General features: G+C 49.2%; 1 long non-coding RNA gene across 2 annotated transcripts in view; it reads left to right on the top strand.

Annotated features, from left to right (window-relative positions):
* The first annotated feature begins 14,035 nt into the window (after nucleotides 1-14,035).
* Nucleotides 14,036-26,498, top strand: part of LOC138845397 (uncharacterized) — a 40,092-nt gene continuing 27,629 nt past the window's right edge. The window contains exon 1 of one of the 2 annotated variants that reach the window (XR_011382475.2): nucleotides 14,036-14,450. This is a non-coding gene — a long non-coding RNA (uncharacterized LOC138845397). The remainder of the gene's footprint in view (nucleotides 14,451-26,498) is intronic. The other variant, XR_016221031.1, reaches the window with a different exon arrangement.

The raw sequence follows: 26,498 nt of genomic DNA, 5'->3' as shown, positions 1-26,498 counted from the left end.
TCTCTGTCTCTCTCTCTCACTGTCCACTCTGCCTGTCAAAAAAATAAATAAATAAATAAAAGAAATGCAAAATAATTCTTGTCTCTAGACACATCCCTTCTGTCCTCACCAGTGGAGCTTCTGTTGACTTCCTGGCCCTACTCTGAAAGAAGCTGGCTTGGGCTCCATGTGTACATTGGTTTCAACATTGCTTTGGTTCATATGAATTCCCACTTTTTTTTACTTCCCTTTTGAGTTAGTTATGATCTGCCTGGTTCCCTCATTGATTCATTGAAATTAAATCCTTAGCACATGTTTTGTTAGAGTAGACCACCTGAAAAACGTCACCAAGAGACATGTCTCTTATGCAAACAGCACGGGGAAGTTTTATTGATTATCCAGCATGCTGGGGCTGTCTGATCATCATGAACAGAGCAGCCCCGAATAACCAAAGGTTAGGGTTTATAAAGGCAAAAACCGCAAAACCGGGAAGGGGGGAATACACGGTTGCTATGCACGGTTGCTATACACAATTGCTAAGATCAAAAGAGAGTACATAAAATCAAAAGAGTATATGGTTACTGGGGTCAACATAACCTAAAGCCTAAGTGAAATTAATATTTATCATAATCTTGACAATACCAGTTACAATCTTACAATTAGCAATTAGGACTTGACATTAATGTAAGACACAGACAAATCACGTTCTCATTATGAACCCAGGTAACCCAGGGGCAACTTTTTGTGCTTGTAAGCTTGAGCAATCATGCTAGGGGGTTTTTGTGCTCTGCCAAGGGTGATATAGTGTACTGCTATTGTTTGACTATTTGAAACCATAGTTTCAGACCAGAGTCTCACGGTGAGGGGGGTGTTGGAGTCTCAAGGACTCCAAAATGGAGTCCCTACTGTCAGGGGGCTACTTCAGTTTGTTTTATATCTGTTTGAGAGTCATAATTTTACTTTAAAAAAAATTTTAATGCATAGAATAGACATCAGTTCTGTATAAACAAGGGAAGCCCTGGGCATCAGGGTTTAATTCTTTCCCTTAACCATGGTTGAAAATACATAGAAGACCAAGATTACGTGGAAGGCAATAACTGGGAACTGGCATTAACTTTCAGCAGTTCAATTATTTGACCTTCTCTGCATGCAGTAGCCTTGGGGGTAGGTTGCTCTCCTCTCCTACACCTGTGTACCCTTCTTAGGTGGAGCTAAAATAATCCCTTCTCACCTTATAGCAGCAGGCAGGACTGAGTTAAAGATACAGGCCTGGAAGAGTAATATCAAAGGTATGTGGTATAATCAAGGAAGGCTCAGAAACAGGGCGGGCTAAAGGTCAGTCCTGGGTCAGGCCTTTGGGCTCCCGGGTAAGTCATTGGTTAGGACGCCCAGTGTCTCAGACCTGAGTGCCTGGGTCCAATGCCCGCCTCCATGCTGACCGCAGCGTTCCTGCTAAACGCAGGCCCTGGGAGGGGGCGGTGATGGCTCAGGAGGTTGGGTTCCTGCCATTCATGTGGAAGACCAAGATTGCACTCCCAGCTCCCGGCTTTCGCCCCAGCCATCAAAGGCACTAGGGAGTGAGCCAGTGGATGGAGTTTCTCTCTCCCTCCCTCCTTCCTCCCTCTCCCTCCCTCCCTCTCAAATAAATAAATAGTTAATTAAAAATAATGATAAAGGTTGGTCCTATGCAGTTAAGCAGTTGCTATAGCACTGAGTTAAAATGAAGATAACACTGAGGTTTAAAGACAGGTTTAAATACTGAGGTTTAATGAATTCTTTAAAAACTTTTTACTGAAGTATAACATATATACGTTTAAAGAACTAAATTCACCAAAGGAACCAGCAGTGTCTGGTGCTATGATACGGCAGGTTAAGGCAACACTTGGGACACCCACATCCCATATTGGAGTGCCAGTTTGAGTCCTGGATACTCCACTTCCCATCCAGCTTCCTGCTGATACACCTGGGAAGGCAGCCAGGATGAAATTCTTGGCTCCTGGCTTCAGCCTGGCCCAGAAGTCGCTGCTGTGGCCATTTGGAGGGTGCACCAGTAGGTGGAAGATCTCTCTCTCTCTCTCTCCCCCACCCCCACCCCCACTGCATCCTCCCATTCCCCATCCTGCCTTTCAAATAAATACATCTTTTTTAAAAAGTTGAATTATAGATTTTTTTTGTGAAAGTCTTTCATTAATTATACTTGCATCCATAATGTTGTATGTAGTGGTGAATCATTCATTACCTAATCTGATGTTGGTGGGAATTTAGATCGTTTCTAGTTTAGAACTATTATGGTGGGTAAAGCCGCCACCTACAGTGCCGGCATCCCACATGGCCGCTGGTTCAAGTCCGGCTGCTCCACTTCCTTCCAGCTTTCTGCTGTGCCTGGGAAAGCAGTGGAAGATGGGCCAAGTGTTTGCACCCCTGCACCCACGTAGGGGACCAGGAAGAAGCTCCTGGCTCCTGGCTTCGGATCAGCCCAACTCCGGCCATTGTGGCCATTTTGGGAGTGAACCAGAGGGTGGAAGACCTTTCTGTTTCACTGCCTCTGCCTCTCTGTAACTCTGCCTTTCCAATAAATAAATAAATCTTTTTATTAAAAAAAGATCTATTATGATAGTGCAGTTATAAACATTCATTTTTTTTTCTGAGACTTAGTTATTTGAAAGGTAGAGTGACAGAGAGAGATAGAAAGAGATCATCTGCTGCTTCACTCCTCAAGAGGCCACAATGGCCTAGGCTGTGCCACGTCAAAGCCAGGAGCCTGGAATTCCATGCAGGTCTCCCATGTGGGTGGCAGGGGTCCAAGCACTTGGGCCATCTTCTGCTGCTTTTCCAAGGCCATTAGCAAGGAGCTGGATCAAAAGTGAAACAGCCAGGACTTGAACGGGCACCCATATGGGGAGCTGGTGCTGCAGGTGGTGGCTTTACCTGCTACACCACAGCACTGAACCCACAGAAAAGTTTTTTGAACCAAAACAAACTCATACTTTTAATTCTATTTTGCATGTATACTTAGGCTTGGAATTGGTAGAGTGTTTTTATTTATTTATTTATTTTTAAAGATTTATTTATTTATTTGAAAGACAGAGTTACACAGAGAGAGGAGAAGCAGAGAAAGAGAGAGGTCTTCCATTCGATGGTTCACTCCCCAACTGGCTGCAACAGCTAGAATTGTGCCAATCCGAAGCCAGGAGCTTCTTCCAGGTCTCCCACACGGGTGCTGGGGCCCAAGGACTTCGGCCATCTTCTTATTGCTTTCCCAGGGCACAGGGAGAGCTGGATAGCAGAGAGCTAGATCAGAAGTGGAGCAGCCAGGTCTCGAACCGGCGCCCATGTGGGATGCCGGCACTTTAGGCTAGGGCGTTAATCTGCTGCGCCACAGTGCCGGCCCCAGTAGAGTGTATTTATATCCGTATGTATATTAAAAATCTTGTGCTAGAGTTGTGGTACAACAGGTCAAGCTGCCACCTGCAAAGCTAGTCTCATATAAGCATGGGTTTGAGTTCCGGCTGCTCTACTTCCAATTCAGCTCTCTGCTAATGTGCTTGGGAAAAGCAGCAGATGATGGCCCAAGTGCTTTGGCCCAGGCCACCCATGTGAGAAACCCAAGTGGAGTTCCTGGCTTCTGGCTTCAGTCTGGCCCAGCCCTGGCTGTTGTAGCCATTTGAGGAGTGAACTAACATATGAAAGCGTCTCTCTCTCTCTCTCTCTCTCTCTCTCTCTCCCCTCCTCCCCCTCTCTTCCTCTTTCTCTGTAACTCTGCATTTCAAATAAATAAATAAATTTTTTTTTTACCGTCTTGTATCTCTGAGTCTAATCCAACATAGCAGGGTTCACTTTATCCTTTTCCCTTTCCTTGCTGTGGTTTCTGTGACAGAAACCAAGCATACTTATTTTCTCCATCCTAGAATATCCATATTACGAAGCCTCATTCCCCAGCTCTGTCTGCTGAAAGGGCCTAGAGCCGGGACAGCCCAGGTCTGGATTTCTGAGAGGAAGCAGGCTTCCTTGGAGCCATGGCTGAGTCCAGGATGGAAGCTGGGGAATGACAGGATGAGTGCTGAGTATCAGAAAGGAAAGAAGCACTCAAAGTGGGGATAACTCAGACAGACAGGAACCGTCTTACCTGGCCTTATCTGGGACAGTTTGATCAAAAAACAATGTTGGTAATAGATTATAACTGGCAAACTAACTTCCCATAAGGCTGAAATAGACAAGGGAGCCCATAACTGGAGAGAAGAGAGTTCTTTACAGTTGAATTCCAACTAATAAATGTAGAAGAAATTATGGAAATAGAAAATCGCCCACCAGAAAATGCAGTGGGAATGAATGTTGCAAATAAAGAGCCAAATGAATGCTCAAACTGGTGAAAGTGTGATGCTAAACAAGATATTTGCATAATGTACCTACAGGTGTATTTCAAAAAGATTGTGGAAAATGGAATTAAAAGGTACATTTTCATGCAAAAAAGTCTGTGAAGCCATGCACTTGTATTAATCACAGAAGAAGAAGAAGAAAAAAAAACCAGTGATTGTATAGTGAAGAAATGTGACAGACATCATGTTCCAGGGCTCATGTGGGACACAGTGTCCTGGAGGGGTGCAGTGGGAAGGGTGCATGTGGGACACAGTGTCCTGGAGGGGTGCAGTGGGAAGGGCTCATGTGGGACACAGTGTCCTGGAGGGGTGCAGTGGGAAGGGCGCATGTGGGACACAGTGTCCTGGAGGGGTGCAGTGGGAAGGGCACAATAGCACTTCTGTGGTGTTCTCACGCAAAACGCAGCTCTTGAGGTCATGAGCAGGGCAATCCTGGCAACGTCCCAGGCAGACCTGCGACTTTCCAATAGTATTGTACTAATGTCAGTTACTTGGCTTTCCCAACTCCCGTGAAGTTATGTAAGGTGTTAATATTTGGGAACACCGGTGGAGTGTATATAGGAATCCACTGTCTGGTTTTCGTAAGCATAAAGTTACTTCAGAAGAAAAAGAAAGAGAGGAGTCAGTTGTGATTGTGCCATCCTTAAGACAGAAACCCTGGCCAGCACCTCTGCTGCAGGTACAAAGTGCTCCCCTGACAGAGGCAGTCAAGGTCCTCAATAATGAACCCAGACTTTTCCCCACATTTATATTAGCTCCGCCCACGTCCATCAGCCGCCCATGCCCTGCCAATTTCTCTGGCACAGGCTTAGAAAAGCCTGACTCGTGTCCTAGGACCCCTTTCATGGGGCCTTCACCTTACACCCAGAGTCAGCTGCTAGCCAACCCTGCAGTGCAGTCAGCCCTGGGTCGTGACCTTGGAAACCTTGAACTCCCGGGGTGGGGCGGGGCGGGGGGGAGGGGGGGGCTCTGCAGGTCTGTCATTCCCTACACCCTGTCTGCCCTTAGGAAGCTTCTGACTTGCAAATAAACACAGCCAGGAGAAGGGAAAGCAGATCAGAGGTGGGTAGGGTGGGTAAGAGAGCCTGCACAGCTCTTCGGGGCTGTGGTGTTCCTTTGGCCTCTTCTGCTCAGAGCGGGCTGGTCTGCCCAAAGCTATGCAGCTGTTAAGAACAAAAATCCCCATTTGAACACAGCCTTCTGCCTCCTTTACTAAGGGCTGCTAGCTCCAAAAAGGCTTGGAATAGCCAACCATGTAGCATCTTCATACAGTTTTCATTTCACCCTGACACACCTCAAGGTCATCTCTGGGGACAGCCTTGCAGAGAAGGTTCCCAAAGAGCTGGCAGGAAATGCGACTGACTCCCCCCTCCCCAGGCCCGCAGAGCGTCCCAGTATCACAGCTGAATGCATTCTGGGGAAACAGCCACGGACGTGACAACGAACTGAATGCACACTTAACAGTGTGAACCTGCAGCAAAGTCATCTCAACCCTGAGCAGCTAGAATACCAGCACCACAGTGGGCTGGGGCTGAGCTCATTTGCTGGACCCCTTTATTCCTGATCCCACTCCTTGAAATGTGAATTCATCGGGGCTGAGGCTGTAGCATAGTAAGCTAAGCCACGGGTTTGTGTCCCGGCTGCTCCTCTTCCGATCCGGCTCCCCGGTAATGGGCTCCCTTGGAGGCTTCAAGTGATGTCTCAAGTGCTTAGGTCCTTGCCTCCCTGCCATCCATGTGGGAAACTCTGACGGAGTTCTGGGCTCCTGGTTTCACTGACCCAGCCCCAGCCGTTGTGGTTACTTGGGGAGTGAACTAACAGATGGGAGATTTCTCTGTCTCTTTTCCTCTCAAATGAATTAATTAAGTAAATAGAAACAACATCTTAAAACCACTGGCTGGGAAACTTCTCTTGCCAAGCTCTAGAATAACTACAGAAGCCATCCAATGCCTGCAGTATTGGCTGAGGTCAACTGAGAAGCTAACTACACGGTGTTTCACAGGGTGTTGAAATCCATGAACGTTAGCTGTTAGGACTATCATTATTGATATCCTAATGGGTAATAGTGAACCGCTGCCCTCACCCTGCACCTCCCTTCTCCCTGTACCAAGCAGACCTACTCATCTACATCTTCCGTAAGCTGGGAGGATTTGGGACTGCCTGCAAGAAAGGCAGAGGGCTCAAAAACAAAAAACTTCTTAAATATCAACTAGTGAAGACACCACACTGCTTTTCCTGGGACCCAGCAGAGATCCACATCACATTTTCCTGGTTCCCTTTCTCTGGCTATGATCTGTGCACCGCGTGCTAGCAGCCCTCTCCGTCTGTGAGAGAGGCAGTGGGCCTTGGCCACGGGGCCTGGATCTTTCTGCTGGTGGCTCTGGAAATACTGGCTGGTGCCAGAAGGAGAAGAGAAAGAGGCTTTGTGCAGCCCAGACCCTCCCAGCCAGCGAGACTGGTCCAAGTGGGCTCCATCTCCATCCCCAGAGGGGTGGCCAGCCCCTATTTCCTGTTTCCTTGGCCCCTCGCCCTTGGAAATGCCAACAGAACCTGCCAGCTCCCCCACCGGCTGTCTTCTCAGCACAGCCAGCCTCAGAAAATGCAGCCCACAGCCCAGGGACTGACACGGGCACACATCCCAGATTCCTAAATGGCCCCTGTGTACCTTGGGCCACCTCCTCGGTTCTCCAAGCCTCACGTGGTGTTCATCGCGGATCCTGGTGCTACCTGCGAGGGTAAAGGGAGCACTAAACGAGAAGGAAGCTCCTGCACATTGGGGCACATCATTCATGCAGCCGGTGCTGGGTGTTCCCCCTCGCTACAGCAGTTGTCACCTGAGCCCCTAAGTAGCCCACTTGCCCCTTCTCGCACACCCTGCTCCAGAACCCCTCACTATCTAGAGACTTTGCTGAGGCCTCAGAGTCAAGAGGTCTGGGAATATTGAAGAGCACAGATTATGCAATTAGCAGCTGGCACTGCAACGCAGCAGATTAAATTGCTGCTTGAGACTGGCATCCTATGTCAGAATGCCTGTTTGAATCCTGGCTGCTCCACCTCTGATCCAGCTCCCTAAACATGCTCCTACTTGGATTCTTGCAACTTATATGGGAGACCTAGATGGAGTTCCTGGCTCCTGGCTACAGCCTGCCCTGGCTGTTATGGCCATTTGGGGAGTGAACCAGTAGATGGAAGATTCTCATTCTCTCTCTCTCATTCTCTCTCTCTCTGTCTCTCTACTCCTCCCCCTCCTCCCTCCCTCCCTCTCTGTTGCTCTGCCTTTCAATCAATCAATAAATATTAAAAAAAAAAAAAAGATCCTGGCTGCTGCAGCGGCTCACTAAGCTAATCCTCCACCTGCGGCACCAGCACCCCAGGTTCTAGTCCCGGTTGGGGTGCCGGATTCTGTCCCGGTTGCTCCTCTTCCAGTCCAGCTCTCTGCTGTGGCCTGGGAGGGCAGTGGAGGATGGCCCAAGTGCTTGGGCCCTGCACCCGCATGGGAGACCAGGAGGAAGCACCTGGCTCCTGACTTCGGATCAGCGTAGTGCGCTGGCTGTAGCAGCCATTTAGGGGGTGAACCAACAGAAGGAAGACCTTTCTCTCTGTCTCTCTCTTTCTGTCTAACTCTGCCTGTCAAAAAAAAAGATCCTGGAACCAGATCCACCTGTAACCCTGGATGAAATATATTTAACAAATCTTATCTGAAAGATGCACATGAAGAAACTTAAATATAATTAGTACTGCAAAGACTAATAAAGATATTCCATATACAACCTTTGAAGAATGCCTGGTTCAGAGATAAGTTGTTATTCAGAGATAAGTTTAGCAAATCACAGAACAAAAGTAAATAATGAAGCTCTTTTATAATTAGCCCCAGCTGGCCACCAACATGCTTTGAAGCCCAACATATGGTTGGCATATTTCCCTGATTCCTGCTGCTGGTTCCAGTGCCCCTATTAATTTCACTGTTCGTTTCCTGTTTCCTTTCTCTTGCCATGATCCGTGCACCGTGTGCTAGCAGCCCTCTCCATCTGTGAGAGAGGCAGTGGGCCTTGGCCACGGGGCCTGGATCTTTCTGCTGGTGGCTCTGGAAATACTGGCTGGTGCCAGAAGGAGAAGAGAAAGAGGCTTTGTGCAGCCCAGACCCTCCCAGCCAGCGAGACTGGTCCAAGTGGGCTCCATCTCCATCCCCAGAGGGGTGGCCAGCCCCTGTTTCCTAGGACATAGTGAACTGGATCCCTGTTATCTTCTTGCTCAGTTTTCTTCTACATGTTTGGGCTGGTTTCCATTGGCACTAGGAAATAAGTTGATTTCCAAATAGCTATCTCTCTCTCTTTTTAAGATTTATTTGTTTATATATGTAAGAGTCAGAGCTACAGAGAGGGAGAGACAGAGAGAGAGCTCTTCCATCTGCTGGCTCAGATAAAGCTCCTGGCTCCTGACATTCGCCTGGCCCAGCCCCAGTCATTGAGGCCATCTGGGGAGTGAACCAGCAGCTGGAAGCTCTCTCTGTCTCTCTCATTCTGCCTTTCAGATGGATAAATATATACATATTTTTTAAAAAGGTAACATTAATTATCTTAGTAAGAAAATGTCCCTTTATTTCTATTTTTTAAAGATTTATTTATTTATTTGAAAGGCAGAATTACAGAGAGGCAGAGGCAGAGAGAGAGAGGGAGAGAGGTCTTCCATCCGCTGGTTCACTCCCCAGATGACCACAATGGCTGGAGCTGTGCCAATCCAAAGCCAGGAGCCAGGAGTTTCTTCTGGGTCTTCCATGTGGACGCAGGGCCCAAGGACTTGGACCATCTTCTGCTGCTTTCCCAGGCCATAGCAGAGAGCTGGATCAAAAGTGGAGCAGCCAGGACTCAAACTGGCGCCCATACGGGATGCCAGCACTGCAGACAGAGGCTTTACCCACTAGGCCACAGCGCCAGCCCCTACTTCTACATCTTTGAATTTGTTGTTTTACTGTCGGGGTATCTGCTCATCAGATAACACTTTCAGGATTAATTGAAAATATAAGGCTATGTTGATTTTTGTTTCTTTGACCTTAGCACAGATGTGATGACTTTTTTTCCAGTCCTCACTAAATAGCCAGCCAATAATTTATGTCATGTTCAAATTAGTGGCTAAATGAGACAGGATGCAATAAAGCGTATTAGGATATTTGAATGTCCATTTGGGAAAAAAAATTTTTATGTTTGAATCTTTCCTCCCAACCACATAGAAATTCTAGATGGGTTAGAGATTTTGTCTTTAAGAAACCTTAAAACTATTTGGAGAAAATATTGGAAAATATTTTTATAGTCTTGATGTGAAGAATCATAAGTAAGTTGTGATAAACTTACATAAGCCATAAAAGAAAACACAGAGATTTCGCCACATGATATCTAAAACTTCTCTATGATGAAAGAGACCACAAAGTTCACGACAATGGGAGGCAGAAAGAAAACATTGCCAACATATAGGAGAGGACTTAAAAAAGTTTGTGGAAAAATGGAATTAGAAAATAAATTTGTTTGGCAAAACAAATTTTGAAATCCATGCAGTTTTTTTCATAATATGCATAATATCCATGAGCTTTTCAAAGATGCTTGGAACAACAGGCAGTAGATTAATAATCAAAGTATGTAAAGGGGAGAAGTGGGGGAAAAAGAACATTTGAATAGGCAAATAAAGCTCAATCCTCACTCTAAATAGCAAATAAATAAAAACAAGGTAAAATCATCAAAATCTCAAAATGTAAATATCTGGCACTGCAGAATGCACAGGGCCACAGCTCTTCCACCTCCAGGCTCTTCCGCGCCAAAAGTATTGTCTGTGAATGGCACTCCTGCAGTGCGGTTCCAGTACAGGTTCCCATGGAGCGGGGTGCACCTGGAGCTCAGTTCTCTGTGCCCTGCCACTCCAGTGTTTGGGGGACAGTTTGTGATATATTCAGCAAAATATCAAAGACCCTCTGACTCAATGATTCTTCTTCCAAGAATCTAGCCTTTCAGAAATATATGAATATCTAATAGTGCATAAAGATATATGCAAAAAAGATATTCTTTGAGGCACATTTTATTTGGGGGAGAAAAAGGAAATACCCTATGTGTTCATCATGAAAATAAAAATAATGATGTAAATAGTGATGCATCTACTCATGGGATATTTTGCAACTCTTCCTATTCTTAAATGTTTGTTTTCATATATTTGGAAGGTAAAGTGACAGGCAGGGAGAGAGAGCTCCCATCTGCCTGTTCACTCTCCAATTACCTGCCACAGCCTGAGCTAATCAAGGCTGACACCGAGAACCTGGAGCACCATCCAGGCCTCCCCAAAGCTGCCAGAGCCCAAGCACTTGAGCTATCTTCTGCTGCCTCCCAGGATGCACTAGCAGGAATCTGGATTGGAAATGCAGTAGCCAGGACTCAAACTGGTGCTCTCAGGGAGATAGGAGCACCCTGGGCAGCAGGCTAACATGCTCCAGATAATTTGCAACTCTTTAAAGGATTTGTACTCACGTTCAAGGATCTTCAGTATTTGATGCTACAGCAGAGATAAACATGAACATAAAAAATATTAAAATTATCTCGTGTCGGAGCCAGCACTGCGGTGTAGAAGTTTAAAGCCGCCATCTGCAGTGCCGGCATCCCATGCAGGCGCTGGTTTGAGACCCGGCTGCTCCATTTCCTATTCAGCTCCCTGCTGACCTGCCTGGGAAGGGAGAGGGGGATGGCCCAAGTGCTTGGGCCCCTGCACCCCCGTGGGAGGCCAGGAAGAAGCTCCTGATCCCTGGCTTAGTCCCCCAGCCATTGAGGCCATTGGGGGAGTGAACCAGCAGATGGAAGATATCTATGTGTGTGTGTCCCCCTCTCTCTCTGTAACTCTGCTACTCAAATAAATAAAATAAAATTTTTAAATAAAAATCTCATGTTGCATTCCAATGTCTACATGTTTATGTCTTAATCTGCATTATACAGATGGGCAACACAAGATGGGTAAGGAAAAGCCCGCTAAACCAAGAGGCCTGAACGGGACCCTTCAGCATGGGGAGTGTAGTGAGTGGCAGTTTTCATGCTATACTCCATATACTCACTCCGTGCTCCACCACAAGGAAGCATTGTATACAGTTTTATAACATTAAATTCAAAATATTCTGAAGCCCACTGGCTGTGTGCGTTGTAAGAATCCTTGTGGGTTTGGCTGTTCTTTGACAACTTTCCACCTGGCTAAACTACCCAGGAGTGTCCTACCACATTCTTGGCATTCCTGGAATAAACCGTTTCTTCTTCTAAACCAGCTCATCTGGGCATCATAATTCCCAGGTAGATCCAAGTCTCCTTCACTGACTCAGAATTTCTTATTTTGCTGTGGAGGAGGAAGTGCGAGTTACGGTTCATGTGGCAGCCACACAGCCACAGCCACGGCCACGGCCACAGCCACAGCCACAGCCACAGCCATGGCCACAGCCCAGGAGAAGGTGGAGAGGGAGGCTGGATCCTCAGGGCAGCCCCAAGACATGAGATGAAAGTGCTCCATTTGGAGCCACAAAACAACAACAGATACATTAGGGCTGGGCCTTTTGTTTTCCCCAAAACTCAACCTTTTCTAATGCATTTGTTGTTCTGTAAAGGGGGTGGGGAATTTCCACTTGTTCTCTTCTAAACCACTGCAGGATGCTTTGAAGCTGCCTTAAAATCCCATCCAGTTCTTAGAATTAAGAAACCCACCCAGTCTGCTTCCAGAGGAAGAAGGTAACAGAGTTCCAAGGTGTGTGTGTGCTTTGTATTGTTATCTCAGGGCTTCAAATCAGACTGCACAGCTGATCTGTAGAAAGGGGCCTGTGAGGGTCTCCAGGGCAGATCAGAGAGGCCAGACATGCATACTCCTACCCTAGGTGCATGCATACTCCTACCCTAGGTGCGGTCTGTTAAGATTATAAGCCTGACTGCTTTGTGAATGCCCTAAAGGCAGATGTGAGTTTACCTATCTAATGCAAGGCTTAAGCTTCTGCTGAACACTCTGATTTTGATTGTATTGGGGCCTTTTGCTTTTGCAGAGCTGTAAACTGTCCACAACTGATAGCAATGCAAAATAGTTCTTTTGTCTCTAGATAGGCCAGTCCTGCCACATGTACAGGTTCAGGTGACTCCAGGCCTTCCTGCCTCTATTTGCACAATATCACAGTCTGTATCAGATAAGGTACAGGGCAGCAGGTGAGGCCATATAGGGAGGGAAGATATCTCTCTCGCACGCTCTGCCTTTCAAATAACTAAACAAAAACTTTGATGAAAAATATTTCAGGCTGGCACCAAGGCTCAATAGGCTAATTCTCCACCTGCAGTGCTGGCACCCTGGGTTCTAGTCCTGGTTGGGGCGCCGGGTTCTGTCCCGGTTGCTCCTCTTCCAGTTCAGCTCTCTGCTGTGGCCTGAGAAGGCAGTGGAGGATGGCCCAAGTGCTTGGGCCCTGCACCCCATGGGAGACCAGAAGCACCTGGCTCCTGGCTTCCGATCAGCGTGGCCATTGGGGGGTGAACCAACGGGGGAAAAAAAAAAAAGGAAGATCTTTTGTTAGAGTCCGAAAAAGCCCACCTCCCAATGAAAGACTCCAAGAGACCTTTCTCTCATGCAACCAGCAAAGGGTTAAAGATTTATTGATTATCCAGCATGCTGGGGCTGTCCAATCATACATGAGCAGAGCAGCCCCGAATAACCAAAAGTTAGGGTTTATAAAGGCAAAAACCACAAAACCGGGAAGGGGGGGAATACATGGTTGCTATGCATGGTTGCTATACATAGTTGCTAAAATCAAAAGAGAGTACATAAAATCAAAAGAGAGTATATGGTTACTGGGGTCAACATAACCTAAAACCTAAGTGAAATTAATATTCATCATAATCTTGACAATACCAGTTACAAGATTACAATTAGCAATTAGGACTTGACATTAATGTAAGACACAGACAAATCACATCTTTATTATTAGCCCAGGTAACCCAGGTGCCACTTGAGCAATCATGCTAGGGGGTTTTTGTGCTCTGCCAAGGGTGATGTAGTGCACTGCTATTGTCCGACTATTTGAGATCATAGTTTCAGACCAGAGTCTCACGGTGGGGGGGTGCTTTCTCAGAATGGAGTCTCAAGTGCTCCAAAATGGAGTCCCTACTGTCAAGGTGCTACTTCACTCTGTCTTATTTTTACAGCTGTACCAGGAATGTTATAACCTGTAAGCTTAAGCTTAACTTTTTACACCCGCACATATACAATTTTAACTTTTCACTTTCTCTCTGTCTCTCTCTCTCTCACTGTCCACTCTGCCTGTCAAAAAAATAAAAATAAATAAAGAAAAATATTACAGATCTGTGTCTGTTTTTTGGACTGATAGTGACTTTCTAGGGTGCATCCCTTATTAATGAGTTCGATAAAATCTTTAGCTCCTGCTCAGTTTATATCTGTGTGCGTCCTGATTTAACGTTTTTTTGGAAAAGCATCTTTTCACATCACTGTCCCTTCTTTCCCGGAAGAAGGACTTCCTACAGAAGACCCAACAGCAAGCCTGCGATCCCACAGACGCTGTCTGAGGCCATCGGAGCCCTTTCTTGTTCCTCATGGAGAAAAGCTTCTTCGCACCTGGTGGTTGGGGGGGGGAGGGCTTTGGCGCCTGTGCCACAGCTGTGGGTGACAGCGGGACTCAGTTTACCCGTCTGTGCAAGGAGCTCACAGCGACTGCCTGAACCCCGGAGCTGCCGCCCAGCCTCCCCTTGCGCCCTGCACCCCGCGCCCGGGGCCCCGGCAGTGCAGCCGCTGCCTGGGAACGCTCCCAGTCCCGCACGACTGCCCCTCCGCCCGCGGGGGTCTCTGGGCTCCGCGCTGCTCCCGGGGTGCGGAGGGACTCGGGAGGGGGCGGGTTCACTGGAGCCAGAAAGCCCGGAGCCGCCCAGGAATTTTGGCTCGGGCTGGGAGCATTTCCTCCCGGGCTGGCCCGGCGCGATCCCGCGGAGGGCTGTCGCTGGCAGACGCGCGCAGCGCTCGGTCCCGCCGGCATCATGCGGCCCCTGCTGTGCGCGCTGGCCGGGCTCGCCCTGCTCCGCGCCGCGGGCGCTCTGGCCGGTGAGTAGGGGCCGCGGGCCCGCGATGCGGGCAGGGGACTGGGAGCCCGGGAGGCCCGCCGAGGGCAAGGTGGGGATGAGCGAGTGAGAGAGATGCCAGGCAGGGAGGGAGGGAAGGAGGGAGTGACAGAACCGGCGGGGAACAGAGGCACAGAGAGAGACAGGGGAGAGGGGAAATAAGGGATTAGAAAGAGGTTTTGGAGAAACACAGATACCAGTTCGGGCAGAAAGCAAAAGCAGTTGAGAGCAACAGAGCAAGAAACAAGGATTGAAATGGAGAGAGACGGAGACCGATGTTTTCAGAAAAACCTATTGAGAAAGTTGAGAAAAGCTGGGGGGGTGGGGGGGTGCCGAACTGCTGGTGAAAGGAGACAGGAAGGGGTAAAAGGTCAAGTTTGTAGGGTGGGGCAGCCCTGAGGCCAGCTGGGAGCAGGCCTGGCTTTCCAGGGCGATGCACTGGAAGCTGAGCTCCAAGGCCAGTGACCCAGGCAGGGCCCCACACGGCCATCCGGCCATCCTGGAGCCAGGCAGGCGGCCCCTGCCGTGTGGGGACAGAGTCAGATTCCAGGTTTGTTTCTTTAAAAGATGTATTTATTTATTTGAAAAAAGAAGGAGATCTTCCATCCACTGGTTCACTACCCAGTTGCCTGCAACAGGCAGAGCTGGGCCAGGCCGATCAGGAGCCAGGAACTCCATCGGGGTCTCCCATGTGGGTGGCAGGGACCCAAACACTTGGACCAATGGTCCACTGCTTTCCCAGGCTAGCAGGGAGCTTGTTTGGAAGTGGAGCAGCCAGGATTCAACCCGGCGTCCTGATATGGGGTGCTGGCGTCACAGACAGCATTTAATCCATAACGCAGCCCCAGGATCCAGCTTGCCGGAGAGCTTTCCTGAAGGCTGTGTTGCTTTGAGTGGAGGAACAGGGGGCGAGCACCCCCCACCCCCGTGTGCACGCGCCCCTGGCTGAGTTCCAAGCTTTGCATTGTCCGCTTAATTCCCCTTCTCATGCCAGTGGTCTTCAGGCTGCCCCTGCACAGGTGGGGCACAGACAGGATGACAGTGACAGAGAGGTCACCCCAGAACTGCACATTCCACAGCACTGTGCAGGGTGCAAGCCAGAGAGTGCTCGTGGCTCATCCGAGTGCCCAGGGGAGGGAAGGCTCAGAGCCCTCACCAAGCACCCAGGCCCTCGCTGGGCCCTGTGTTGGGATAGAAGCCTCCCGGGGCCCTGTTGGGGCCCCATGACCTGTGTAGGCGGGCACTCCAGGAAAGGCCCTGGGCCCTAGGCAGGGCTCATCGAGGAGGAGTGACACACACCTGCTGCTGACCCCGGGATGTGCCCGGCCAAGAGCAGGCATCCACACACAGGACGCTGGCTCTCTTGGACAACCCCAGTGCTCTCTCTGAGCCTCCGTTTCTGCACCTGTTCAGGAGAATCAGCCGTTTCATCACAAGGCTGCCGACGAGTGCCTGCCCAGGCCCTCGGTACAAATCCTTGGCCCAGCTCCTCTCTGCCCGGCCTCACACTCCCAGAGCTGAGGGCACCCAGCAGAGCCTGTGACTGGCTGACTTTCTGTGGCCCCTGTAGCCGCAATTGGTATATACACTTTAATGTGAATTTCCTTTAAAATATTAAGTTTTTTCTTCTGATTATGTATGTTTAGAAGCTACAGATTAAGAAAAAATAAAGAGGAAAGTATAAATGCATGCATGAATATAAGTTCACTTTTTAAAGATTTATTTACTAGAAAGGCAGAGCAACATAGAGAGAGGGGAGGAGAGAGAGAGAGAGACAGAGAGAGAGAGAGAGAAAGAATCTTCCATCAGCTGGTTCACTCCCCAGGCCTGCAAGAATCCGGACTGCGCTGGGTTGAAGCTATAAACTTGGAATTCCATCCAGGTCTCCCACATAGGTAGCAGGAATAAAGTGCTTGAACCCTCATCTGTTGCTTCCCAAGAGCATCAGCAGGGAGCTGGACCAGAAGTGGAGTAACCAGTACTCAAACTGGCACTTCCATACAGGAGGCAGTGGCTTAACCACTGGACCACACCGCTCACTCCTCTATTCACACATTTTGTGTATAACCTTCAGGTTGAAGATAATATCCATTTTTTTTCTTAACTTTTGTTTATAAAATTTTCTAAAAGATTTTATTTATTTATTTATTTATTTATTGAAAGGTAGAGTTATAGACAGTGAGAGGGAGAGACCGAGAGAAAGGTCTTCCTTCCGTTGGTTCACACCCCAGATGTCCGCAACAGCCGGAGCTGTGCTGATCTGAAGCCAGGAGCCAGGTGCTTCCTCCCAGTCTCCCACATGGGTGCAGGGGCCCAAGCGCTTGGGTCATCTTCTACTGCTTTCCCAGGCCATAGCATTGAGCTGGATCAGAAGAGGAGCAGGCGGGACTAGAACCGGCGCCCATAGGGATGCAGGCAGAGGATTAACCTACTGCACCACAACACTGGCCCCTACAAAAAAATTTTTGATTCAAAAATATACTGCACAATATACTGATGCTACCGTGTAGTAAGGTAATCTTCTGCCTGCGGTGCCTGCGTCCCATATGGAGCCTATTCTTGTCCTGGCTGCATCTCTTCTAATCCAGCACTCTGCTAATGCACCTGAGAAAGTAGTAGAAGATGGCCCAAGTGCTTGGGCCCCTGCACCTGCATGGGAGACCCGGAGGAAGCTCCTGGCTCCTGGCTTTGAATGGTCTCGGCTCCAGCCATTGTGGCCATTTAGGGAGTGAACCAGTGGATGGAAGAACTTTCTCTCTGTCTCTCTCTGACTGTATCTCTACCTCTCAAAAAATAAATAATTTTTTTAAAAAATGTACTACAAAAAATAGAACAGTATAATGGATCTGCCAACCCTGTTTCAACAAGTACAATTCAGGTTGAGCATTCCTAATCTGAAAATCTGAAATCCTCCAAAAATCTGTAATTTTTAAAAAAGATTTATTTACTTATTTGAAAGTCAAAGTTGCAGAGAGAGGGAGGGAAAGGCAAGGAGAGAGATCTTCCATCTGCTGGTTCATTCCTCAAATGGCCACAATGTAATTCCAACCCCAAGCATTTAGGTAAGGGCCTCCCAACTTGTATAATCTCTACTCTGTCTCATTTCCCTTAGATATTATAAAGGAAATTCAGGCACACATATTTTCATCTATAAATATGTCTTTGTGTATTTCTAAAAGATCAGTACTCTTGTAATGAACATAACTGCACTACCATTATCACTCCAAAAATGGACGATAATTCCTTAGTATCATCAAATACTTAATCAATATTCAAAAGCATTCTGGTTGTGCTATATATTTTAGCATTTCATTTGTTTGGTTCAAATAAGGTTTGCGTTTGGTAATATGTCTGTTAAGTCTGTTTAAATAAGTAAGTTCTCACTCCATCCTTTTTCCTTAAAATCCATTTGTTGAAGAAGCTAAGTTTGTCCTGTAAATTTCTCCACATAGACTTGGCTAATTGCAACCCCATGTGGTCATTTAAGTGTTTCTCTGCCCCTTGTATTTTCTAACTTATAGCTAAATCTAGAAGCTGGAACTAATCCAAAAAGAGTTTTCATTTGTTTGTTTATCATTCATTCATTCATTCATTTGAAAGGCAGAACAACAGAAAAGGAGAGAGAGACAGACAAACGGACAGAAAGATCTTCCATATGCTAGTTCACTCCCCAAATGGCCACAACCGCAGCTGGGGCTGAGCCAGGCTGAAGTCAAGAGCCTAGAACTCCTTCAGTCTCCTACATAGGTGGCCAGGGCTGAAGGACTTGGACCATCCTTTGCTGCTGTTAGACCGGTGTCGGATCGGACTCAGTTAACCCAACGAGAGATGTGGTGATGCAAAAGCAAAGAGGTTTATTGTTCTGGCCCAGGCTAGGGTCCACACGTCCAACTGTCCCAGCAGTCTTCTGACAAGGACCCATCCCGTTTCCTTTGCGGGGTTTATATAGGGTTTTCAGAGACATGCTATACATTATAGCATCATTCAGCAAATCATCTCATCCCGTGGGAAATTCAAAGAACCTCTCTTAAGCTGATTAGTGCGTCCAGTGGTGGGAATGGACCTGGTAAAGGTGGTTAGATGGCTTTGGGGTTGAGCTTTTTAAAATGATTGGCTAAAGTCTAGGGTCCGAGCCGCTAGGGTGAACCTGCCAAACTGCAGGGTCTCGGGATATAATCAGTCACCTTAACTGCCTGAAAAGACACCTGGAACTTTAGAGATTTCCCTATCTGCTGATTGGCTGTTGCTAGGGGAGCTTATCACAAGGAGAGTTTATTTCTCTTTTTTTAGGAGCTTTTAGCTTAGGGTCCAGGGCCCGGTTAGGCCTAGTCTAAAATAGCTGCACCTTGATCCGGGCAGGTTCTTCACTGCCTTCTCAGGTCTATAAACAGGTAGCTATATTAGAAGTGGAGCAGCTAGGGGCCAGTACTGTGGCGCAGCAGGTTAAAGCCCCAGCCTGTGGCACCAGCATCCCATATGGGTGCCGGTTCAAATCCCAGATGCTCCACTTCCAATCCAGCTGTCTGCTATGACCTGGAAAAGCAGTAGAAGATGGCCCAAGTCCTTGGGCCCCTGCACCCACATGGGAGACTCAGAAGAAGCTCCTGGCTTTGGATCAGTTCAGCCCTGGCTGTTGTGGTCATTTGGGGAGTGAACCGGTGGAATGGAAGACCTCTCTCTGTAACTCTTTCAAATAAAATAATTCTTAGAAGAAGAGGCCGGCACCGCGGCTCACTAGGCTAATCCTCCACCTACGGCGCTGGCACACAGGGTTCTAGTCCCAGTTGGGGTGCAGGATTCTGTCCTGGTTGCCCCTCTTCCAGGCCAGCTCTCTGCTGTGGCCAGGGAGTGCAGTGGAGGATGGCCCAAGTGCCTGGGCCCTGCGCCCACATGGGAGACCAGGAGAAGCACCTGGCTCCTGGCTTTGGATCAGCGCGGTGCGCCAGCTGCAGCGGCCATTGGGGGGTGAACCAACGGAAAAAAAGAAGACCTTTCTCTCTGTCTTCTCTCTCACTGTCCACTCTGCCTGTCAAAAAAATAATAATAAAAATAAAATAAAAAATAAACTAAATAAATTGCAAAAAAAAAAAAAAAACAAAAAGAAGAAGAAGGGGAAGAGAAGAAGAAGAAGAAAAGTGGAGTAGCTACAACTCATAGTGGCCCTCTGGTTTGGGATGCTGGCATTGTAAGTGGCTGCTTAACCCTCTGCACCACAGTGCCAGCTCCTGGAGTTTTTTGTGAGAATACTTTAGAGTCTTTATTATTTTTATTTGTATCTCTTTGATTGTTACTGGAATTGAACTTTTTTAAGCTTTATTTATTTACTTATTTATTTATTTATTTATTTGAAAGAGTTGCACAGAGAGAGAAGGAGAGGCAGAGAGAATGAGAGAGAGAGAGAGAGAGAGAGAGGTCTTCCATCTGCTGGTTCACTCCCCAATTGGCTGCAATGGCTGGAGCTGTGCCGATCTGAAGCTAGGAACCAGGAGCTTCCTCCAGGTCTCCCATACAGGTGCAGGGGCCCAAGAATTTGGGCCATCTTTTGCTGCTTTCCCAGGCCACAGCAGAGAGCTGGATGGTAAGTGGAGCAGTCAGGACTCGAACCGGTGCCTATACGGGATGCCAGCCCTGCAGGCAGCAACTTTACCTGCTACGCCACCGTGCTGACTCTGGTGTTAAATTGTTTTTTTTAATTAAAGGCATACTGGTCATTTCTATTAATTCTCACTAATTGTCAGTTTTCTTCTTTTGTGCATTGGGATTTTTTCTTATTGATTTGTACATGCTCCTTACATATTAAGTGAAGTAAAATGGATTGTGTGTTTCTTGAGACCTTTTTTGAAGGTAAAGCTTTAATTGAGCTCCTATTTTGCTATCAGAGGGATCTTAAATCCTGAGATCCTATATCTTTTAACTAGTGTAGCCATTCCCACGAGCGTCTCAGGTTCCACTGGGGAAGCTGTCAGGGTCCAGCACCATCCAGGTCCCCAGGGACCAAAATCAGGCTTCTGCTTTTGTTTTGGGTGAAAGAGGATGATGCAGTGGCCTGTGGTGAGGATTGTGGTATTTCTTACAAAAATGGGTATAGTGAGGAGTAAACTACTCAAAGACACTTTGGTGAATATCTATATGTATGTATATGTATATATATACAGATCCACCAAAATCCATACACACACACACACACACAGGCAGCATCCTGCAGTGTTTTTTGTTTGTTTTGTTTTGTTTGTTTGTTTGTTTTGACAGGCAGAGTTAGAGAGGAAGAGAGACAGAGAGAAAGGTCTTCCCTCTGCTAGTTCAGCCTCCAAATGGCTGCTACAGCCAGCACGCTGCGCCGATCCGAAGCCAGGAACCAGGCGCTTCCTCCCGGTCTCCCATGCGGGTGCAGGGCCCAAGCACTTGGGCCATCCTCCACTGCACTCCCGGGCCACAGCAGAGAGCTGGCCTGGAAGAGGAGCAACTGAGACAGAACCCGGCGCCCCAAGCGGGACTAGAACCCGGTGTGTTGGCGCCGCAGGCAGAGGATTAGCCTAGTGAGCCGTGGCGCAATCCTGTGGTTTTTGAAGTGTTTTACTACATTGTAACTCACTGTAACTCGTTCAGTGGATTAAGATGAATGTTTAGGGCAGGTGTCTGGCCTAGCTGCTCAGATGCCTGTGTCCCATACCAGAGGGGCTGGGTTCTGTTCCCGATTCCAGCTTCCTCTAATGCACACCCTGGGAGGCAGCAGGGGATGGCTCAAGAAATTGGGTCCCTGCCATTCAGGTGAGAGGCCTCGATTGAGTTCCTGGCTCCTGGTTTCAGCCTGGTCCAGCCCTGACCATCGCTGGCCAAGAGTAAACCAGCTTGCTCTCTCGCTCTCTCACTCCCTCACTAAGTACCCTAGGTTTCCTGTATGTTCAGAGTGCAAACTGCCTCAGCAGCCCCGGCCACCAGCTGATCTGCCCCTGCATTGACGGAAGGGAAACTAATGCAGGTAACCGAGGCAGACTCTTCGTCAGGGCAGCTTTCTCGTGCCCTGAGTAAAATCGGCACAGCAGACACTCACTGTGCTGGAGTGACATCCATAAGCGCTCAGAGCAGTCTGCAAGGCTCGTAGCAGGTCTAGAAAGTGACACAAGGGAGGGACCCCTTCCCTCCCCCAGAAAACGCAACACAAATGCTCCTCCGCGTCCCAGCTCGCCCGTGGGAGGCTTAAGCCTCCTCCTCCAGCTTCAGCCAGGACAGCTGTCTGTAGATTGGAGTTTGTCATGCAATCATTTGAATATGCTTCAAAATGACACTGATGGTTTGGATCAAATCACAAGTGTTTATGCAGACAGTGGATGTGGTGAGTGCTATTATCCTATGACATCAAATGCGGTCAACGGGAAGTAGGCCCCAGGTGGCCAGAGCTGCTGGCCAGCGCAGGGCGTGACTGGTGATGCCGAGGTCTCCCGGCACCTTTCAGATCGCACCCAGCACACAGAAATCTTTTACGTTGCGGGCATATTCTTACTGGCCGGGTCCCAGACACAAAAGATCTCCCCCTAAGACCTGGAAGCAGGAGGGGAGCCGCAGAGGACAGGACCCAGGGCCACGTCTCAAACTGGGGCAGCCAGCCCGGCGCCTCCCCCCGACCCCGGCCCCTGGGCTCCGCCCTGCAGTCTTCCCTCACCAGCGCCCAGTGCTGCTCCTCCACCCGTGGCCACTGTCCAGGGTGTACATCAGGAGCCAGGGCAGAAACAACCCAGCACCAGGGAGGTCCGGGGTGGGGAGGGGAGGCTGGGGAGCCTCAGGCTTAGCTGCTCAGGGTCCGTCCTAGTAATCCTTCCGCCGCTGCCATTCCTCTTGTTTCCTGACAGCCTCGTGTGTGTGTGCACGCATGTGCACGGGGAAGGCCCCCAGTTACAGTCTTGCTGGAATTTCTGGTCCAAGAAGCAACCTCTCCTTTCCTTTCTCCGTCTCTGTCCTGGGAGCTCCTCCCTGAGGCTTCTCAGCAGGCTCCGGAAGCCCAGGGAGCCTCCTGGGGGAGCCACAGCTGGGAGGGGGCGCCACGCGGCCACCCCCACGCTGAGACAGCAGAGGCTGAGAGAGGAGAGGACAGCTGCTCCCCACCCCGCAGTGAGAGGCTGTGTAATGCCTCCCAGCCAGTGCTGGGGGGGCCCCCCGGGGAAGGGGAGGTGGCTGGGGAAGGGGCTGCTGGCAGGCTGGCAAGTTAGGGCCCTGTTCCAAGCCTTCTCTCTCAGATGACCTCCTGGGGCCTGGCTGAGCTCATCGGCAGTTGCACCTGGGTGCTCAGCGCGCAGTTCTGTGCAGATGTGAGGGGTTCAGCTGTGCCTCGGCCCGGCCTTTTCCCTGGAGGAATTTGGCGGCCAAGTTAGAGCTCATCGCAGACACACAGAGCACAGGGTGTTTTCAGCCGAAGAAGAGGAATGAATTCACATTGTGGGAGACTGCCAAAGCCAGCTGATCCCCACTTGACCGGCAGGGTTGCTAAGCCGGGGACAGGGTATGAGCGGGAGGGCTATGGGGGCTTGGGCGGACAGGTGTGGCTCCAGGGAACAAATGAGTGAGAGGCTCTTGGGCACAGCTGCAGAGGTGTGTACATACCCGGACTCACACCAAGGAGGCCCCTCCTCCCCCCAGCTGCCCACCCTGTGGGTGAGAACAGCTCTTCCCGCTCCTTGGAAGTCTCCCCTACAGGCTGCGCACCCCAGCTCCAAATGAGACAAATGAGTCACAGCATGGCTTCCCTTCACCACGGCCACCTCCAGACCTGCCCCAGTGGGGTCTCTCACACCTCCTCCTCCCCCCTAGTTCTGAGCATTTTATGTGGGTGCACTCCGCCCATGAGTGTGTTTTTGCCAACAATCCCATCAGACAATTGGCTTTTAGAATGGAACATTCCAGACCATACAAGGAGCCTTCAAAAAGGTCATGGAAAATGTGTATTAAAAAAAAAAACCTGGCCGGCACCGCGGCTCACTAGGCTAATTCTCCGCCTTGAGGTGCCGGCACACCAGGTTCTAGTCCCGGTCAGGGCGCCGGATTCTGTCTCGGTTGCCCCTCTTCCAGGCCAGCTCTCTGCTGTGGCCCGGGAGTGCAGTGGAGGATGGCCCAAGTCCTTGGGCCCTGCACCCCATGGGAGACCAGGAGAAGCAACTGGCTCCTGCCTTTGGATCAGCGCGGTGCGCCGGCCGTGGCAGCCACTGGGGGGTGAACCAACAGCAAAGGAAGACCTTTCTCTCTGTCTCTCTCTCTCACTGTCCACTCTGTCAAAAAAAATTAAAAAAAAAAAAAACCTGCAGAATTCAAAATTTTTTGCACGCAAATAAATTTATCTTTTCATTTCCATTTTCCACGAACTTTGTGAAGTACCCTCGTGCACGCAAAAACAGAATGGTCGGACCATCCATCCTCACGCTCTCATCACACAGCTTCAACAACAGGCAACTCTCGGCCAATCTCATTGACCTTTTACACCCACCCACGCCTCTCTCCCAGCCCCATCCCAGGCCTGCATTATCCCCAAGTAAATCCAAGACATCATAGCATTTCTTCCATAAATATTTCAATATGGGTCTCTAAAAGACTCACTTTAACAAAATAACCAAAGAGCCATTATTACATACTCTTCCCTCCCCAAATTCCACAATAATACTGTCGTCTTTTGACCTGGCTTCTCTCTCTTTTTAGAAATTTATGTTTATTAATTTTGGGCCAGATCTCCCATCTGCTGGTCACTCCCCAAATGCCCACAACAGCCAGGACGAGGCTGAGCCGAAACTGGGAGCCAGGAATCCTGTCCGGGTCTCCCACGTGGGTGGCAGGGACCCAACTGCTTGAGCCATCCATCGACTTTTGCCTCCCAGTGTCCGCATCAGCAGGAGACTGGAACTGAGGGTGGAGCCAGGACTTGAAGCCTAGCACCAGTGTCATATGGGATGGCGCTATCCTAAGTGTTCCAAGCATTGCACCAAATGCCAGGCCCACCACACTGGTGTCTTTCGAAGAGGCTTTTATCTTTTTAAATTTTTATTTATTTGAGAAGTAGACAGATGGTGGCTGAGGGCAGGGACTCAATCCTGGTGGCCCACATGGGTGGCAGGAATCCAGTGACTGAAGCTATTACTGACACCGCTCCCTGCCCAGGGTCTGCATTAACAGGAAGCCAGAGGCTGGTGCCACGGCTCAATAGGCTAGTCCTCCGCCTGCAGCGCCGGCACACCAGGACCTAGTCCCGATCGGGATGCCGGATTCTGTTCTGGTTGCCCCTCTTCCAGGCCAGCTCTCTGCTATGGTCTGGGAGTGCAGTGGAGGATGGCCCAAGTGCCTGGGCCCTGCACCCCATGGGAGACCAGGAGAAGCACCTGGCTCCTGGCTTCGGATCAGCGCAATGCGCCGGCTGCAGTGTGCTGGCCATGGCGGCCATTGGAGGGTGAAGCAACGGCAAAAGAAGACCTTTCTCTCTGTCTGTCTCTTTCACTGTCCACTCTGCCTGTCAAAAATAAATATATAAATAAATATTAAAAAAAATTAAAAAACAGGAAGCTAGAATTGCGAACAGAGTCAGTTATCAAAACCAAGCACTCCATAATGGGGCACTGGCACCATAACCACTAGGCTTAGCAGTCACTGCTGAAGGCAGCGGAAGATGACCCAAGTGCTTGGGCCCTTGCACCCATGTGGGACACCCAGAAGAAGATTCTGGCTCCTGGCTTTGGTCTGGCCTAGTTCTGGCCGTTGCGGCCTTTGAGGAGTGTACCAGCTGAGGGAATCTCTCTCTCTCTCTCTCTCTCTCTCTGTATCTGCCTCTCTATGTCTGTAACTCTACCTCTCAAATAAATAAAACTCTTTAAAAAAATAAAATAAAAAATAATTTTGCCCCAGGGGTTAGCAAAGTGTCCTGGCTCCTCCACTTCCCATCCAGCTCCCTGCTAATGGTTTGGGAAAGCAGAGGAAGATGGCCCAAGTCCTTGGGCCCCTGCAGCTGTGTGGCAGACATGGAGGAAGCTCCTGGCTCCTGGCTTCGGGTTGGTGTAGCTCCGGCCATTGTGAAAATAGAGAGTGAACCAGCAGCTGGAGGACTTCTCTCTCTCTCTCTCTCTCTCTCTCTCTCTCTCTCTCTCTCTGCCTCTCCTCTCTCTGTATAACTCTGATTTTGAAATAAATAAATAAGAATCTTAAAAAAAATAAAAGAAACTCATGCCTTTGTCACGTTCCGGCTGGCTGTTGCTTAGCCTTTCTGCATCGGTTTCCTTCCCCATCAAGGGAGATTAGCCTATTCCTTGTAAGACCTTTAAGAGGATTAAATGAACTACTCCACTGAATGCCCCAGCATAGGGCCAAGCAAAGAAATGTGAGCTTCCCTTCTCCCCCTGTAATGTGTTAGGGAAAACCCTTTTGATTAGGCCTGAGTGTTTGCCCACTTTTCATGTGGTGAAGTTTAATTAAATATTGAAGATATTTAACACTCTGCGTAGGCATCATTTAGTCAATGAACACCTGTTAGCTATCTGAAAAGGGCTCTAGAGGGCCCTAAATATCAGTAATTTACCAACTATTTGGGGTCATTTACTATTTGCTTGTTCTTAGGGAGGGAGCCAGCTGGGGCCTTGGGGAGGAACCAGGAGGGTTGGGTGACACAGGGAGGCAGTTGGGGGCTCAGGAAAGCTGCTCACTTGCCAGCCGATGGAATGGACATGGTGCTGCAGAAGAGAGAACCAACCCCCTGGAAGGAAGATCCCATCTCCGGGTTTTCCGTCACAAGCTATCCAGATGCGCTGGATCGGTTACAATTCCAACGCCCACCCCTGCCATCAGGACAAGCCCTGGTCCCAGCTCCACCTGGATCCCCCTTCTCACCCTGGGGGCCCTCTCTGCCATCCTGTCCATCTCGACCAGGAAGGCTGTCTTCCACTGGGCCACACATGACCAGGGTGCAGGCGTTGCTCACTGTCCTCTGGGAGTAGGTCCTCATCTCTTCTTCCAGGCATCCCCGGGGCTGGGCACGCAGGAACAGTGGGGTCAGGAGGAGGAGCAGCAT

Source organism: Oryctolagus cuniculus, chromosome 15 (genome assembly GCF_051225735.1).
Source record: "Oryctolagus cuniculus isolate XC-2025 breed Fujian yellow rabbit chromosome 15, ASM5122573v1, whole genome shotgun sequence".
Lineage (NCBI taxonomy): Eukaryota > Metazoa > Chordata > Mammalia > Lagomorpha > Leporidae > Oryctolagus > Oryctolagus cuniculus.
This window is presented reverse-complemented; position numbering and strand designations above follow the sequence as displayed.